This window comes from Meriones unguiculatus, chromosome 3 (assembly GCF_030254825.1).
Source record: "Meriones unguiculatus strain TT.TT164.6M chromosome 3, Bangor_MerUng_6.1, whole genome shotgun sequence".
NCBI lineage: Eukaryota > Metazoa > Chordata > Mammalia > Rodentia > Muridae > Meriones > Meriones unguiculatus.
Window position 1 is genome coordinate 138,092,570 of NC_083351.1, and position 10,357 is coordinate 138,102,926.

The window sequence follows — 10,357 nt, forward strand, 5'->3', positions numbered from 1 at the left end:
GCCCACTTTGGACTAATAACTGACTTCAGCCCCTTTTACTAGGAAGATGGAAACAGTTACTGAGAATTCCAGGAGACAGGAAATCATCCTGCAGCACAGTCTTTATTTAACTACACGGAAACTGCTCCTTCTGCCTCCCGAGAGGTGGGCATTGTGGAGCTGAGCTTACCTGTGGATGTTGCTTTCATGTTAAAATTCACACGTAAACTTTGAACTCATAATCACATGCATAGAGTAGACCATGAGCTCACTAAATGCGTAGAGTTCATGCATGTAGCAGTGGTGTTTCACATACAGGGGAGATAAGCTAGCTCAGGTGAGCAAAAGATTTATTTAAGAAGTATAATTGTTTCTGGTTTGTTGCATTGCTGGATCAAAGGACAGTCATTTTTTTAAACTTTTTTCTTTTAACATTATGTATGTATGATAGTGCCCAAGAGGCCAGAGAAATCAGTCACTCAGGAACTGGAATTACAGACAGCTGTGGACCACCGAGAGTGTGCTGGGTGTGACCTGAGGTTCTGCAAGAACAGCAAACATTGTGACACACTGATCATCTCAGCCTTTTCATTTCTTTACCATTGTGGCTTAACTGTTTGGGGAACTAATAAACTGTGGAAAAGTAAATACCCTGAACATAGTTTTTTAATTACTTTTTAAATGTTGAGAAAAACATGGATTTAGAGAAATGATGACAGTTATTAATAGTGTTTAATACCTTTTATTTCTGGTTTTACATAGCCAAGCTCCTGTCACAGATTTTTTTAAGATTTATTCTGCCTGCATGTGTGCTCGTACACCAGAAGAGCGCACCAGAGCTCATTATAGATGGCTGTGAGCCACCATGTGAGTGCTGAGGATTGAACTCAGGACCTCTGGAAGAGCAGCCAGTGCTCTTAACCTCTGTGCTATCTCTCCAGCCCTGTCACGTAGGTTTTTAACGAGCACAACTTAAGGATAGTTGGTGTGTGTGTCAAGGGTAAGTCTGTAGGCCCACAAGTGCCGGGCGTGTTTGTGGAAACCAGAGGTCAATAGTGGGTGTCAGTCTTTGCCTCCCACCTTGTTTGAGACAGGGTTTCTTCTGCACATCCGACTAACTGTCCTGACAGCCTCAGACATTCTCTTGCAGATCTAAGAGCACAGATGAAAGGTTTGCACTTGTGCAGTGCTTCCTGTGGGTTCTGGGGTCCCACACTCAAGTGAGTGCTTTCACCCAATGGAGCGCCTCCCAGCTCCTCCTTTTATTTAGGTCATCTGTATTTTCAACTAACTGCTGCTAGTTAATGCTCCTTGATTTAAGACTGTCATATGTTTACTGCTTAAAGATTGACACACCTGCTCCTCCCCCCCCCCCGCCCCCTTCTCCATGCTACCTGAACTCCTCCCCACAAACTCATGGCAAATCTCCTGCCTCATACCTCCGACTCCAAAGTTACAAGTTTGAGCCACCATGGCCAGCCGTGTTTTCTTCATTAAACAGAGTCCGCCTGTATCCGCCCACCCACAGCTTTATTGCAGAGATGAAAAGTGGCCGACCTGGTAGGCACTGCCCTGCTCAAGGACAGGTAGAAGATAGTACAAGACAGATCAGGAGCCTGAGAGATGAGAGCCGGGCTGCTCCTGCGGAGGCCCCGACTTGGGTCCCTGTTGCCCACACAGTGGTTTACAGTCACCTGTAACTCCAGTCCCCGGGAATCCCTCTCCCAAACGCCATGGACGCCAGGCAGTTGTGTGCTGCATGTATATCATGCGGACAAGACAGTTATGCACATAAGATTAATCTAATTAAAAGGATTTTAAAAGAAATTATTTGTTTCATTATTGTATCAAACATGAGTTTTATAAAAACTAAGATTTTTCTCTGCTTTCTCCTATTTCAGGTGTTGAAAAGTAACTGAAGTTGGAAGAGGACATAAAATCAGTCTTTCAATAACTATAACCTCTACCCCCTGGGATTGTAGAAATTTACATTGTCAATGTGTAAATTACTCCTAGCCTGTACAGCTCTTTCCTCCCCACTCCTGTAAGCCCTGCTGCTTCCCAGCACTGGAGCGCACTGCTGATATCCTGGCAGGGGATGACGGTTCAGCCTGTTCGTTCCTCCTCGTCTTTGGTGTCTTCACTGTGCCGAGTGACCATTTATAGGACGCGCTCCTTGAGGTTGCCTTCTCTGTGTGTTTGGATCTTGTTTACATGACCTAGCTGCTATTGCTCTTCATTGTCCTTTTCTACTAAAACGTCTTCCTTTTTTTTTTTTTTTCTTTAAGGAAATATGGAAGCTTTAGATTAAATGTCTTAAATTTTACCACTTTCAGCACTACATGCCACAGAATATGTCAGGTCAGTCAGTACTGTATTTTTTAAAGCCCTTAAGCAGGGTGTGATGGCACACATCTTTAATCCAGGCAGAGGCAGGTGGGTGTCTGTCAGTTCAAAGTCAGCCTGCTCTACATGGTGAGTTCCAGGACAGCCAGGGCTACGTAGGGAGACCCTGTCTAGAAACAGAAGTAAGAAGTTAATTAACTAAAACGTGACGAGAATCCCTAGGAGTGAAATCAGGGCTTGTGCTGCTGGTGTAGTGTCTTGGGCCGGCCTCTGACTGTTCGCTCCTGAATGTCTGTTGCATATTACTGTAACTAGAAGCATTTTATACATGAGGGGAATTCTCGCTGTAGGGCTGTTTGGAATTGACGGTGCCCCTTCTATTTCTGCACTTCAGCATAGCCTCATGTGCCAGCAGGGCCCTGCTTCGCTCTTATGCCTGCCTGCTAAAGGGAGAATTGGGAGATGCTAGTGTCATCTTTAATATTAGGAAGGAAATGGATTAAGACATTGTAGAATTAAACACTTTTAACTGTTAAATAACTATAGGCTGGCATAAATTTATAGCCTTTGAAAATTGAGACAATTGTGAACAGGACAGAAGCTAAACTTAAAACTACATGGTTTGATTTTTCTCTGAAGTCTTGAAGGCAGTTTCCACCTACACTGTGTCATACACTATAATTTGCATAGTTAGGAATAGTAAATTGTTTGCAAGTCACTGATTCCAAAAATAATTTATATTCTTGGTCATAGTGCATAAATTTTAAATTAGAACTAAGTGTGTACCTATTTTGCCACTTATTTTTCAGATGATTAAACTCAATCAAGTATATTTATGAAAGGATCTATGAAAGTAGCAGGGAAAGATTTCACCATCCGCTTCCTCAGTGCTGGGGTAGCTGAAGCCCTGTTAGCAAAAATCACAGGAAATGGGCTGACTGAGGTTGTTATTCGGTTAGGAGAGAAGCTGTGGAGGTTCTGGGTTAGAATCTGGCTGGCAGAACCTTTGGAAAGTTTTATATACAGATATTTGTATTATTAAATTTGGAGCCATAGTCAGAAGACTCAGATCTTAATTGGCTTATTTTTCTATTTCCTTAACTATTGTAATTTCCACTTTTATAATTTGGTTTGAAAAATAAATTTATTTATTTTTTTAACAGTCAAAATCTTTGCTGTTGTAGTATGCAGCCTTTATGATTGTGTTGCTTCTATGACTGAAAGAAACACTCCACAAGCCGAAGTGAAAGCTTGATGCAGCGAGGTGGGAGTTGTGGTCAGTGAGAGGCCCAGCCCTGTGGGCATCACCGTCTCTGTGACAGGCAGGGCTGCATTCATAAGGACATTTTTCCAAATGAAAACTCGCTTCTTTGGCAGTTTTCATAATGGAAAAAAAAATTCTCTTTTGTCTGAAGACAGTAATTTCAAGATGTATCATGGGTATTGGTGCTGTGTAACACACAATGAATTGTAACTAGCATGTGGTTAAGAAAACACAGGTTTTTTAAATTTTAATGTTTCTTTTCTATTTATGATTTCAAACTTTCATAAAGTGTACTAAGAATTACATAAATTTCTTTTCAGTGAATTGAACTGCTCTTTTTGCTATGATAGGTCATTAAATATAGCATTCACTCAAAATGGACATTTTTTATCATCTAGAATATTGGAAATATTTTAATTTGCAGTGTCTTTTTTGTGACTGGATATATTAATATCCCTCTGAGTGGTATTGGTAATTGGCTCAGAAGAGAAACTCGGTGAACTAAGAGTAGTATTTATTCATGGTGATTCATTAAATTATTTGCGTAACTTAAGGAGACTAACTGCTATGCATAACTGAATTCATGTGCAACTCTCAGTTTGATTTGAGGTAGCAGAAGAGAGTCTACCTGTGGACTATGTTGCTTTATTTTCAGCACTTAGGGTTACAGTCAACACAAATGGTTTGGGAAGACATATAATTTTAAGTTAACCTGCATGCTGTAAATGTGTTTCAATAAAGGAAAATCTTTTTGAAGTGTGCTGACGTTTTTGAGCCGCGTCGTGAAGATTCTCATGTAACTGAGTGGCCTGCCCTGAGAGAATAGAATGTGTCAGTGTGTTTCTTACAGCATCGGATAGGCTGAAAGTGAAGACCTAGAAAGCCTCAGCCTTGTGTTGGTTATGTTCCTATTATTTTGCATCAGTCATCTGTGTCTGTCTTAGCAACAAGTAGCTGCTTCTGAATTCAAGTGGGCTTGAATTTTGGTGTGTGTCTTTAGAATTATTGTAGGAAGTTTTAATCCTAGACTAGAATAAGCAGCCAACCTCTAAGTAACTGCCGCTGGGTCTTCAACAGCTCCTAGTTCATCATTTTTTCTGCAACCCTAATTGTCCGTAGTATTTTAAAGGTGTTTTCACGGTGATGTTAGTGTCTGCTTCTCAATGGTTAAAAACACCTTAAAGCATACTGTACTGCAAAGGTAGGAATGATGGAGTGGGCCTCTAATGTCAGACCCCGGAAGCAGAAGCAAGAGGATCTTGGGTTCAAGGCTAGCCTGGGCTATATGCGTGTCTTAAAAAGAACACACACCAAGTACTGTTATCACACCAAAACAAATAACTTCTTAACCAGATTTTTATAGTTTTTGTAAGAAGCTTGTCTGCATCAAGATGCAGTTAAGGACCATATCTTGGAGAACCCTCTTGTGTCTCTTGGCCCTGGAAGTTAATTTATGAGGAAAGCAGGCTGCCATAGCTTCCCATGTGCTGCTGTCACAACCCTTGCATATTTAACGTTGCGCCGTGGTGTGTGCTTTCTGTACACTTGGGTTGGGTCCACTGGGATTCAGGCATTTTGTTTCACTACACGGGAGCTTACCTCACTGCTGGTGCTCCTGATGTTCGGCCAAGTCTCTCGTGTGGGGTAGTGGGCACTTGAGAATGTCATGATGGTCCACTTCTGGAGGAGTCCTGAATGGCAGCGCTGTGCGCAGCTTTTCTTCCTCCTCAGTGGTGACCTGTTGGTGGTTTGCATGCGCGTACGCACACACACAAGAATGGAGGTGTGAGGCCCACCCCCGGCGTCTTCCTCAATCACTTTTTTTTTTTTTTTTTTTTTTTTTTAATTTTTGGAGGTGGACAGGGCTTCATTGAACCTGGAGCTCACCAGTTCAGCGAGGCAGCAAGCTCCGTCTCCCCAGTTGCCAAGCACTTTTCCAACTGAGCCAACTTCCCAACCCTGGTTCTGGCTTTTAGGGGCTGCGTGAACCATCAGGTTTCCTTTCTGAAGAAATGTGAGGGTTTCCAGACAAAAATCACAACTAGTCTAAGTCCAGAGTCGGGAGGGGTGGCGCTTCGTGCAGGTGTGAGCCTGCAGTCAGTAACAAGCTGGGGAGGAGAGGAGATCCTGGGTTAGTAGCTAAGGGATGGGAGGGACCACGGTCATTTCATGCAGGTAGTTGAGCAGGACTCAATGTTCCCAGAGTGGTGGGCCTAACCGGCAAGTCCTCGACCTCAGCCATGAGAACCCTTGGCTCTGTTCTGTCTTGGACAGTTCTAGAGGTGTAGTCAACAAAAATTTGCATTGTATTTTGAGAGCTAAGTTTTTTTTCACTTTGGCTACAGAAAATTAGTTTTCTGTTTAGATAATGATGGTGGAAAAAAACTTGGATAAAGCAGGAGCTGGGATCGCTCAGTTGGTGGGGAGGACTGGAGTTCCCAATAACCACATAAGAAGCTGGGAACCTAGGCTTGATGGCACACACCTTTTTTTTTTTTTCCTTTTTTTCTCTCTCTCTTTTTTTTTTTATGTACATTGTTGTTTGATTGCATGTATATCTGTGTGAGGGTGTCAGATCCCGAGAACAGAAGTTACAGACAATTGTGAGCTGCCATGTGGGTGCTGGGAATTGAACCCAGGTCCTGTGGAAGAGCAGTCAGTGCTCTTAACCGCTGAGCCATCTCAACCAAGGACTATGCATGGAGATAACCTAAGACCCCTGCACAGAGGTAGCCCATGGCAGTTCAGTATCCAAGTGGGTTCCATTGTAATAGGAATAGGGACTGTCTCTGACATGATTGGCCTACTCTTTAATTAACCTCCCCCTGAGGGGGGAGCAGCTTTACCAGGCCATAGAAGAAGATAATGCAGCCACTCCTGATGAGACCTAATTGACTAGGATCAGAAGGAAGGAAAAGAAGACCTCCCCTATCAGTGGACTTGGGGAGGGGCATGCATGCAGAGGGTGGAGGAAGGGAGGGATTGGGACTGGAGGAGGGAGAGAACCACAGTGGGGGATACAAAGTGAATAAAGTGTAATTAATAAAGAATTAAAATATTTTTAAAAAACTGGGGAACCTACAGAGATGGCACAGTGGTTAGAGCACTGGCCGCTCTTTCCCAGCGCCCACATGGCAGCCCACAGCTGTAACTCCAGTTCCAGGGGATCAGCATCCTCATGTAGACACACACAGGCAAAATGCCAGTGCACAGGTTTTCAAAAGCTTTGTTTGATGCCATATGCTTGTAATCCAGTCCCAGGAAGGCTAGGAGACTGGTCCTGATCCCCGGGGCTCAGTTGCCAGGCCAGGCTAACCAGAATGGTGAGTCCCAGGCTCAAAACTCAGGGGGGGGTGATCCCTGGAGAACCCTATCCAGGGTTGGCCTTCGCTTTACAAATTCATGTGCACACAGAATTTACACGAAGCAGTGGAGTGCCCGTGGGGTTAAGCTTGGGAAACTTCCCTCTGTGAGGATCGGAACCCTTATCTTTGTAGAGCCTTGGGATATAGGGCACAGTGTCTTCATGGTCATGATGGAAAAGATCTGTGGGCTCTTGGTGCTCCTGTCCATGCCTATAACTGTGCCCTTCAGGGAAGGAAAAACTCAGAAGTACTCGGGTGAGTGTGCGCTGCCTGATGCTGAGATGGCCCTTCAGTGAGCACCGCCATCCGCTTGTGGGCTTTGAGCTGGGTCATCCGGTCAGTGAGCTTCTTCCTTGTGAGGTCAGGCTTACAAATAGTCAAATGGGCTGAAGACCCAGAAGCGGAAGAGACAGATCTGCCCTTCCAGAGCAGGAGACAGTGGTCAGCTTCCCACTGAGCTGCTAGCTGCTGTCCTCAGGGATGGCCAGGCCCTTGCTGGCAGGCAGGACGTGTTGCCAGAGAAGCGATTGATGGGCCTTCCTAAGCTGCTGTCTTTGTTTTAGGGCCTGGTATTGAAGTACCATTCTGTGGTGTGTGCTTCCTGGTCGGCATAGCACTGGCCTATATAAAGCTCTTCACAGGTTTGTTCCAACCTAAGCCTCTGTTCTCAGCTAGCCAGTCATTTGGGGTTTGGATGTGAAGAGTGTACTCCCATGGGCTCGTGGGTTTGAACACTTGCTTCCATGGCAGCTCTGGTCCGAGGCAGTCTTTGGAGGCCGAGGCTTGAAGGAAGCACCCCTCTGGTAGGGGGACAGTCAATATGGGTCTGTAGCTTCCTGTTCTGTTTCAGGACTGGGTGCCACCATGCCTCCTTTCCTGAGATGGACTACTGTGACCCCCCGGGAACTATGAGCCCAAGAAAAGTTGCTCTTGCCACAGCAGCAGAAATAAAGCCCACAGGTGATTCTAGGTTTCCCTGGTGACTCCAGTTGGTTTTCAGTGTGCACCTTCTCCGTGCTCTTCTTTCTGTGGGCCTGGCTGTCTGAGCTGGCATTCTAACATTCTTGCCTGGTACAGTAGTTCCACTGACATTCATTTCCTTTAGCTTTTGTCTAAGAAACACTGTCCTTTCCGTGCTGAGGCCAGACTGGGGATCTGTGCTGTTGTAGTTCTTCAAAGTGTCTTCCAATAGCCACTTCAGTTAGAAGGCTGGCTTCAGTGCGGTGATTCCCCTGCCTCTCTCTCCCATACCTGACCAGATCGGTCTGTGTTAATTTGGAGGATCTTGGTTGCTGCCGTTGATTCGCCTTTCCTGCTGCTACATTGATGCCTTTTTAACTGTTTAGGTTCTTAGATTCAGTCCTTGACCCTTTCGTTTGTGGAACTATGACTGTTGGGGTTGCCACCTCGGTAGCCTCTCTCTGTTTTCCGTGTTGTCCCATTTCCCGTCAGAACTCTGTGTCCATCACACATTTTCTGTTTCGCTATCATTTGTTTGGAATGCAGTCTCATCAAGTCCAAGCCATCCTCAAGCTCTTTGTGGGAACGCTTGTTTTTTTAAACTGTTTTATTTGGGGTTCCTTACAGCCTCTCCATTCCAGCCCTAGGTAGGAGAGGGGCTCCTGGGGAAAGGGCACAGACCCCTTTACGTCTCCCTGCTGTTTAGGGTCGATGGGTTTTTTTAGGGCTCTATACCATTCTCCATCACAGCAAACGCAGCCAGCAGGCTCCTAGACCACTGCACCCCAAGGCATTTCTGTCTGCTCCGAACTGCCACTCACTCCTCTGTCGCTGGTCTCTCCAAACTGCCACTTGCCACACTTCACCAGCACACGCCACACTCTTTCTGGGGTCTCATATTTATAACCTCCAAGCCCGGCCACAACCCTCTCCGTGCTGCACAAGCCCAGGAGACAGTTCTCAGCTGCAGACAGACTAAAGCCCAACTAAAATTGCACCAAGTTTCTCGTCACTCTGCTTTGCAAGATGTTGAATGGCCTCTTCTCAAGTTTAATCTAGCCTGGAAGGGTCGGGGCTGTGTAACGAAGGCTTCTTCGGAATCAGGCCAGATGAGAGAAAACCATGAGGCTCAGGCTCGTTCGCCATGGCCACGCTAAAGTAACTCGTTTTTCTGGATTCTTGCCGTACTCACCCCAGGAAGGGAGGCCCTGAAAGATGCTTATCCATCGCCTGATACTCTTAACTCGCCGAGTTTCGCCTCCTGCTCCCGACAACTACCAACTATGAACCAAAATGCAAAGGAAAATGTCCCCTTCCACCCATCCCAGGCTGCGCGTGCAGCACGGCTGTGGGCTCCTGGCCGAGGGTGCCCCTTCAAAGGTCTCTCCACATAAAGCCCCGCTGCTGAGCTCCTTGTCTGTCCTGCTTTCCTTCACGTCAACTCCACAGTGACTGTTATCTTTCTGGAGACAGGTTCTAACTTGTACCTCTCGTTGGCCTCGAACTTGCTGAGTAGCCCAGGTTGGTCTCAAACTTGCATCAATCTCTGGCTCAGCCTCCCCAGTGCTGCGATTCTATCCGCCACCATACGCATCTGGACGTTACTCAGCGAACAAGCAGCTATTGGAAGGATGTCTTCCTTTAAATGAGTGCTTCCAGATTTTCAGGCTCGGAAAGAAATGTATTTTAGTTACCTATGGTAAAGACACAGTACAGTACTGGCCATCGGGGCCGCTTCCGAGCACACCATGTGCTGAAAGGAGTCTGGCCCCCACCCCCGGGGCGCCAGGGGCCACGGTGTGCGTGTGTGGGGCTGAGGTCGATATTTCAGGAGCCACTTCCCTCCCTCTGCCATGGCCCAGGATGGAGCACAGGCCGTCAGGCTTGGCAGCAAGTGCCTTCACCCACCGGCCATCCTCCAGCGCCACTAATATCCTTGCCGCGGTGTCCTTCATGATCCAAGGCAAAATATTTACTTAGAGCTTTCTGTTTATGTTAGGCTGCCCGAGGAGTCTTGATACTACGTCGTACATTCAGACTGTTCTTCCATGGGCAGAGTTAAAATCTATTTAAGAAACCGGCATTTCCCACCACTCACTCCGCAGCCCTTGGAAAGGGAGCCAGCCCAGCAAAGTCTGAGCACCCCCATTGCCCACTGTTTCTTGAGGCAGACGGGATGCCACCAGCGTGAGCCACACAAAATCACCGCATTAGCATCTGTGATATATCATTTTCTCCCTGAACAAAACATTCGGCGCACAGTTCTTCTGTACAATGACAAGAATTGTGCACAGACTCCCTCTCACGGCTCCAAAAATGAACTTTTGTTTTACGCAGATGTGGGCGAATTGGAATGCACAGAGGCCCACATTTTAAGGCGGAGAACACTCGGCTGAACGTGACAAAGGGATTTTTCTTCTACTAATGGGAGACCAAATGGTTA

The 10,357-nt window shown here is 46.0% G+C and overlaps 1 protein-coding gene across 1 annotated transcript in view; it reads left to right on the plus strand.

Annotated features, from left to right (window-relative positions):
- Window positions 1-4,345, plus strand: part of Kif5b (kinesin family member 5B) — a 42,926-nt gene extending 38,581 nt beyond the window's left edge. The window contains exon 26 of the mRNA XM_060380631.1: window positions 1,881-4,345. The gene's annotated coding sequence lies outside the window, so the exon portion shown is untranslated. The remainder of the gene's footprint in view (window positions 1-1,880) is intronic.
- The last annotated feature ends 6,012 nt before the right edge of the window (window positions 4,346-10,357 follow it).